Source organism: Athene cunicularia (genome assembly GCF_003259725.1).
Source record: "Athene cunicularia isolate RWA chromosome 1 unlocalized genomic scaffold, athCun1 chr1_part2, whole genome shotgun sequence".
NCBI classification, from domain to species: Eukaryota; Metazoa; Chordata; class Aves; order Strigiformes; family Strigidae; genus Athene; species Athene cunicularia.
In genome coordinates, this window is record NW_020799092.1 from 60,992,095 (window position 1) to 61,000,186 (window position 8,092).

The 8,092-nt window shown below is 41.1% G+C and overlaps 1 long non-coding RNA gene across 1 annotated transcript; it reads right to left on the bottom strand.

The window, feature by feature from the left end:
• Positions 1-3,384: 3,384 nt before the first annotated feature.
• LOC113491360 lies at positions 3,385-7,362 on the bottom strand. The gene is made up of 3 exons (XR_003400383.1): positions 7,160-7,362; positions 5,835-6,032; positions 3,385-4,091 (listed from the first exon to the last, which is right to left on the bottom strand). It is a non-coding gene; the product is annotated as an uncharacterized LOC113491360 (long non-coding RNA).
• Between the last annotated feature and the right edge of the window lie 730 nt (positions 7,363-8,092).

Consider the following 8,092-nt stretch of genomic DNA (forward strand, 5'->3'; position numbering starts at 1 on the left):
AGGATATAAATTATGTAGGAAGAATACAGTCATAGCCACATTAAACTAATCAAAGGTGACAGTAATGGGTAAACCAGAGCTCAGCTATATTTAATGAAATACCATCAAAACTCATAAATCATCTCATTTTGATGTCAAGAAAAACAGTAGGCAGAGACATCTTTTTCCTACATTTTCAAAATGAAGGTGATTTCTTAGACCTCAAAAGCCACTAATTAAAGTATTTTTCTAGAGCAGGTAAAAGAATCCCTTGTGGTAATCCGACATGGGACTTCAGTGTGGTAAATTTATCAGTTTACAACAGCAGGACCAAGTAATTGCAAAGCATGTACCCCACTGGGACAGAAAGGTGGAAGACTTACCACTAACAATGCTTATCATTTGAACACAGATGGAAAAAAACATTTGTCCACCAACACAAACAGACGAATGGAGGTAAATAGCTAGGGGTGAGGGCTTTGTCAGGCTTGATGAACCTGTAAGGCAGATCACTTAAAAATAAATTTAAAGAGTAAATAAATATAATAGGATTTTATTTTATAAAAATGTATTTGATAAAAATGTCTTTAATGAAGGCATTGTTTACATGGCCCAGCTTCTATTGGCAAAACTTGCCATGGAGCCTGCTAAAACTGGGGTTTTAATCTCCTTCCTGACACTACTCTTGCTCTCATTATCACAATCGTGGCTCTCTGTCTTCTTACACATCACATGTATGTTTGAGGAGAGCATCATAGGTTTTAGCCAGCACTTAATTAGGGTGTTCATCATCCCTGACCACCTGTGAAGCACAGAAGGGACCCTGGGAGGAGCACGGCTCAGACTGCCACTGGGGTAGAACACAACTCTCCAAGGGCTTTCTCCGGTTAATTACTGTCATTGTTAACAATTCAGTTCTAATCTGAATTTACCTAATTTCAGCTTTCAGTCAGAAGAGCTTGTTATCCCTCCACCTACTGAATTGAAATCACTTCTAGTATTTATTATCTCACTCTGTAATAATCAGTGTTAAGTGCAACCCCAAGTATAGTAATTTTATCATCACTGGAAGCAAAAGGACTAAGTCTTTTGCATACATCTCAACCTTTTGACACGCATAAGTATACACTCCACTTCTTTTAAAATCTTCATCTTTATTTTTTAAGGTCTCTGCCTCATCAGTACTGAAGCCCAGCAGCAGGAAACTGATATGTCACAGCCAAAGCAGAAATAAAGACAAGACTAAAGAGATCTCTAGTATACAATATGCTAATGGAAGGAAAAACCAAGGATGGTTTAGAGGAAAAGCACAGTGTTAGAGGGTATCACATGCCATCATACACCAAATTCCCTCCTTCCAGAACATAGAAAGTGGCTACACAAGTATGAAACAGCAGGATTACTAGTAATTTTGGGCATTTATATGGGAAAAAAATAATAGGAAATTAGGTAATCAACACTGATATATGAAAAAGTATATCATGCAACAGTAGGTCAAGAGCCATTAATTACCATTGTTGCAGAATTCCCATTAGCCGCTTGGTGTGTTTTTAATGTGGTGCAAAAGATGAAAGCAAGAAGCAAGGAGGGTCACTGCTGCAGGATCCAACTCAGCGAGCTCACCCTAGGGACAGGAGGGGGACAACCCTTTCAAGGACAAAATGCTGGCAGCAAAAGCACCTTTGACAAAGGTGGGGAGCAGTCAGTACAAAAGACACTTCCTTCCTTTCTTCCTGTCACGTGTGCTCCTGGATCATCACCAGACCTCCAGCGTTCCTGAATCCCGGGACCTGGTCAAAGATGAATCTGTTCAAAAGTGCCATATTCAGCTGCAGGCACTTAAACTACTTAAGTATCCTTTGCTACAGCTGTTAATTGCTGAATTGGCCCAAGAATCCCTGACAGATGAGCAGCATTAAAGATTTAGCTCTTGCTAAAACAGAATTGCACTGTAAATTAGGTAAATTATGTCCTTTGGTAGCAGCAGAAAGGAATTCGGTCTTGGCAAGATCAGTCTCCTTAGGAAGAAATTAACAGCAACACCTCTGTTTATTTGTTTTAAAAGCAGCTGATTGTTTCTCTTACATGTGAATTGTGCTGCTAATGTTTATGAATTTAGCACAGCTCTCTAAAGCTGGTCCTTAGAAATCAGCATGCTTGCACTAGTGAGAGTGCCAAGTGTCATTAATTTACGAGTCTAGGCAAAAATCAAAGTTTTTAAGGGACTAGTACCAAGAGACTCAGAAAGTTGAATTAGTATAGCTGTCACTGACCTTCTTTCTGAGTTAGGATAAAATATTGAATTGGTAGGCCTAAAAGGGTCTAATTTTTCACTGCAAGAAGAGAATACACTGTGAATTTCCTATGTGAACACTGATATTCCAACCAATCCAACCACTTAAGCCATTAGACAGGAAATCTCTATATAATGAGCGAAACTATTCAATTAGGCTTCAATCCTGCATGCATACAAATGCTTCATTTTGCACTCACACAGTCCCCCAGCTTCAACTATTGTCACAAATTAAGATGTGTACCATAGCACAGAGGTTTTAGCTAGTCCTTTTAGGTTCCAATTTGATCACAAGTAATACTGAACACAGTAGAAATACTGAATCACAGTAGCATCCCTGAGACAAATATACATAAAATCTGCCGTAACTAGCAGCCTCCACTGAGCCGTACTTTGCTCATTATAGAATAATATCCTGTAGATCGGCATTAAGATGCACTAAGATAATATATTCCTATTTCATACTAATTTTATAATAGAACCCGAAGGCTCAAATCAATAAACCCTAGTTATATTACATTCTGTGCAAAAATAACACACCATACTCCTGTCCAGCTCTATCATTAGGTTGAGATGGAAAGACAACAGATGAATGCAATATTAAGGAAGATGGGGAAAATGGGGTAAGAGTACCACCGAATTTTAAGTGATTTAAATGGGTGATGTGTACAGCTGTGTAGTGACAAATGAATAAAGCTATCAATCAGTGACAGCCATTAACACTCTTTTTGTATGACTTTTGTACTGACATTGGGAAACCCTTCAACACGAGCATTTTTCACTTCTGAGCACAACTGCATCTCAGACTGCAACAATCTCTGATAGTTTAAAACCTAAACTCCTACAGTTTATTGTAAGAATGAGTATGAAGAGGACCTTTAGGCAGGCTCCAAGAAGAGGAGAGTGTTAAAAGCAATTGGTTTAATCACAGCTGTCTGCTACCCTCTACACGCAGCCTCACTTCCTCCCTCCCAATCAGGGATAATGGGGTAGTAAATAGTTACTTATTAAGTTCTCACTTAAACTCTTTTTTTTTTTTTTTTTTTTTTTTTTTGAAAAGAGCACTTTGGTGGTGCATATTTATTCCCTTCTGCTGATGATTGAGTGCTCTCGCAGCATGGCAAGGCCCCCAGGGGTGTTCAGTGTCGCAGAAACTGGAACTGAAGCACCCTGCTTAGGGGTCAGCAAGACAAAAACAGAAAAGTTGCAAAACAGTTGGCGGGAGCTCCACTGGGGAAGGGTGGGGACACAATAGCATGGGAATATTTTCAGATGAAAACTGAGATCTTTTTAAAATTTAAACTTTACTTCTTGTTGTAATACAGAAAATGGACTTAACTTCCTCCATGGCAACATATTTAAGTAGACAAGAACAGAGTACTTTTTGAAGGTGGGGATATAGAAAGCTGGTTAAAAATAATATTCTAGGAACCAGCTTTTGGCAATTGAGTGAGATTTTATGTTTATTGACATTTAAGGTACATTTACAGAACTAAATTATTCATACATGTATCGAGAATAAAATGACTATGTGAAAGACATCTTATAAACAGACTGAAAGGTGGGAAGATGCTTGATTTTTCCAAGGACTGTATGATCGCTGCTTTCCACTGGTTGAATTCATGTTGCCAGTGCCTGGACTGGGGATCAAGGTCCCAATCCCTCTCCCTACTCACACAGATGCACCCCTTTCACCCAGGGCCTGGCAGCCAGCCTGCAGTTCAGCTCCTGACTGAGCTGTGCCATTTTATCACTGCTAATTAACAGTTTGTTGTGAGTAGTGTTGCCATCAAAACTCTCTCACTGGATTCCATACATGCTGAATTGCAGGAGCTATGGACACGCACACGACCAGTATGATCAAGCAATGCCAATTTGTTGAAGGTAAGCAAGCCCTTTTATAGCTTTCTCCTGTTTACGCAAACGGTACGTGGTACAGTCCTTATGATTGGATGGTTAGCTTTGTCCACGCGCTTCAGGCCTTCCTGCGATTGGATAATAAGCACCACGCTCAATGTCTTTGTCCGCCCAACCCATCTCCTGGAGTTGTTTGTTTGCTGAGTTCTTTGTTCTATGTCCTTGTCATGTCCTTGCCGAGGCGTGCACATGTGCAGGATTGCTCACATGTCCATTATCTCCCAACATATCCCTCTTTTTGTTTTTGAGCAATCAACATTCCTTGCAGGCTTTTTTGCAACGATTATTAATACAACAAACTAAGCATGGCAAAATAACAACTAACATAACAATTACAACAATTCCAACAATTCCCCCTTGTAACAACTTCTTCAAACTATCCTGTGAACATAGTTAACTTTCCTATGTAACATGGGCCCCTACTCATTTGGAAGGGATTTTAATAAACACGTTCAGAATCTATGAGCTTTAATCACTGTCAGAACCATTGCAAGGCTTAGGATTGTGAGCTTGACCGGCTTTACAAGGCCGCACCCAGCGAGATGGAACCCACCATAAGCCATGATCTGTAAGCAAACACATACAACCTCTGCCTGTTAATTGTACTTTAACAGGTCCTTCCCATTGCCCAGTATTTAAATTTTTGAACATAACTAACGGTTGATGTGTGCCCATTGTTCAGTATTGTTCAGTATCACCCTTTATTGCTAAACTGTGAATCATCTTGACATTCTTGACATTCTCCTGTAAGCCTCAAAAAATGTAAAACATATAAAACTTTGTTTAATCATTCATCTGGCATCATATCCAACATTTCCCTTTTTTGTTTTTGAAGCATTTGCTTCAGAGTTTGATGAGCCCGTTCGATGATAGCTTGTCCAGTGGGAGAGTGTGATTAGCTGTCTCTCCAGCTTGAGCTGTAGCCCAAATAGCCATGGAGAAGGTATCAATAACAACATGTACATATTTTATCCTACCAAATTCTGCTATATGAGTAACATCCATTTGCCATAATTGCAAAGGTGATAGGCCCCGTGGGTTAACTCCTGTTCCCAGGCCAAACCCTATTTTTTGACAGGATGGGCAAGAGGCGACAATGCCCTTTGCATCTGCAAGAGGAATTTTAAATTGTTTATGCAACATTTTTGCTGACTGATGCAAAAAACTGTGAGATTCCCTAGCTTGTGCAAACAAATTTCCAGAGGGCCCAGACCAGGCTGGAGCAACCACTTGATCAGCTCGTTCATTTCCATACCCTAATCCTTTTTTGGATTGGTGATTTCTGATGTGAGTAACAAAGTAGACAATGCTTCTCTGATCAAGAGTGTGAACTAGTTGTTGCACCAGTTTCCCTAAGTGTTCATTTTTTATTTCTTCTACTTGTCCTCATTCAATCCTTTTTACTACTCCTACTACATAAAGTGAATCAGATGCTACATTCAATCTCAAATCTGGCCAGGACAAAAATACCCACAAAACTGCTTGGAGTTCTAACGTCTGCAAGGAATCTTCTCTTTGGCCTTGAATGAGGTGATATTTCCATTCCTCTCCTTCTAACCCAGTTCTTTGTTCTATGTCCTTGTCATGTCCTTGCCGAGGCATGTACGTGTGCAGGATTGCTCACATGTCCATTATCTCCCAACACCGAATTTCTCAGGAAAACATGGTTAGCTTTCTCACTGCTCTCTTGCAGAGCTTCTGCTCCAGCACTGAAGCCACATGTCCAGACTGGAGTGTAATTCAGATCTCAGTCCCCAGAGGGATTAGAAAGACTACTACGCATCCCATCTACCACATATGCTTTGCAGCTGATGGCAACCTTCCAATACATTGAAAACTGGATCTCTGGGGGAAAAAAAAAAAAAAAAAGGCATAAAAATGAATATTTCTTCCTGGTAAGACCCTTCCCAAGCTTCCCTTTATGGATGGGCATTAGAAAAGGAGGATTTTTGCATCATTAATGCATTTATTACTTTTTATTCATGATGTCTGAAGAAGGTCCCTTTTTGTTCTAAATTTTACAATAAATACATATACTCAAAGCAGAAACATCTGATAGCATTCCTTTTTTAATATAGTCTATCAGGCACACTTTGCTGGGATAAGATATGGCCTTAGTATCCTATTAGTCGCATTGAGACAGGTTGTCTTTGGGAAAACACATCCCCATACATCCAGCCAAGCCTACCAGGATGCTGAGGCTCATGCATTTTGTGATGCTGCTGTAAGATCTATCAGCTGTGGATGGATCCAATTTTCTTATCTCACTCCCTTCACAGACACTTTTTCTGGTTTTATTAGACAAACCTTCTCTTGTTACAACAGTGCTGATTTCCTAGACTTTTCAGTAAGTTTATCAGTTCATCTGCTAGATGTGTGACCTGATGGAGAAAAGTGGTCTTTTATTTGTCCTACACTGCTATCTCATCCATCTATAGTAAAGTATACTTAAATACTTACATGAAGGAAAAACATGGGAAAACCATCACTGGCCAACTTTGACAATGAATTTAATATATCTTACACAAGTTGATCTGTAATATTCTCAGCTTCTGCACAAGAGTGACATCTTAGTCCTGGGTTAGTAGTTTCATCTGCTGTATCAAAATAATCTACTTTCTGCCTTGATAAAAAGCCTGCATTAACAAAGCATCATTTTGCCCCAGCTGGGTAAGGCAAAAGCAAGTGAGGTATCAAAAGCAGAATTAATCCTTACTGTATTAGAAAGATAGATATTTGTCATTAAAAGTAACTTAACTAATGGACTGTCTCAAAACACAGTGAAAGCTGCTCTATCCCTCACCTCACCTGTACCTCATTTCACTCCAGCCATCATCTGAGTGGCAAACAAAGCACAAAAGTGATGTCAGAAATGTAAAAAATAAAAAAATAAAAAAATCTGCTGGGACACTGGATTTGAAAGTCTAACATGTATCATTAATCTAACTCTTGACATGAGCCTCACATTACCTGCCAAATGTCAGAAGGCTGCTTTCCATTCTTGCTAAACCAGAAGTCGAAGAGGTCACAGGTCAGCAGAGGGCAGCGGGGGAACACCCAGCTGTGGGGTGGAAGGATGCTTTCCTCTTGTACCCGACACATCAGTATCAGGAAGAGGGAGGGGAGGGCTGCTCTTCCGCATTGGGTAGTCTGACACAAAAAGGTCCGGACCCATAGCAGCTACCAAAAAGGCATCGGGAAAAAAGAAATTTGGCCAGATTGCCCCTTTCAAGCTAAGCCACAAACCGAACTCCAGTGACAGCAAGTCTGAATTATCTAACCTCAGCAACATTGCTCAGGGGTGAAGTCAGACAAAACAAAGGCTTTACCAGATCCTGAAGGACAAGAATTTTAATTATATTCACGCAGAGAACACGTAAAACGTTTTCTCAAGCAGGTCTTTGCCTTGCACGTGCCAGTCCAGGCCTATTTACTATAGAGAGACTGAGAAGGTCGCTATTCTCTGTACACCAGCACTGCAGTTGCTTCAGGCTGCTGCTTGAACTGTGTCATACCACACCAACCATGCACAGGCCGCCTGCTCTGAGCAACGGGGTCAAGTGTGTGCTTGTTTCCATTTAACTGTATGAAATATTGTTGAAACTTGGGGTCTGACCCTGAGATGAACTGGGAAGCCCTCAGCTGTGCACCTTCGTGCTGCGGCCATTGGACAGCTCGCTTTTGTACTCCCAGCTCCCATCAGACTCAACTCCTTGGCACTTTGATGTAAAAGTCGGCTGCATCTCACCTGATCCACACCACGACGGCAGAAGGTGCCCCGAGGGAAGCGCCCGCACGCCCGAAGGCGGCTGCGAGGGTGCTGCTTCCAGCTCCCCGGCAAGGACTTGCTCCGGCAGCGGGAGCGGCGGCACCTGCCTCCCCGCCTGTGCGGGCTGCGCTGCC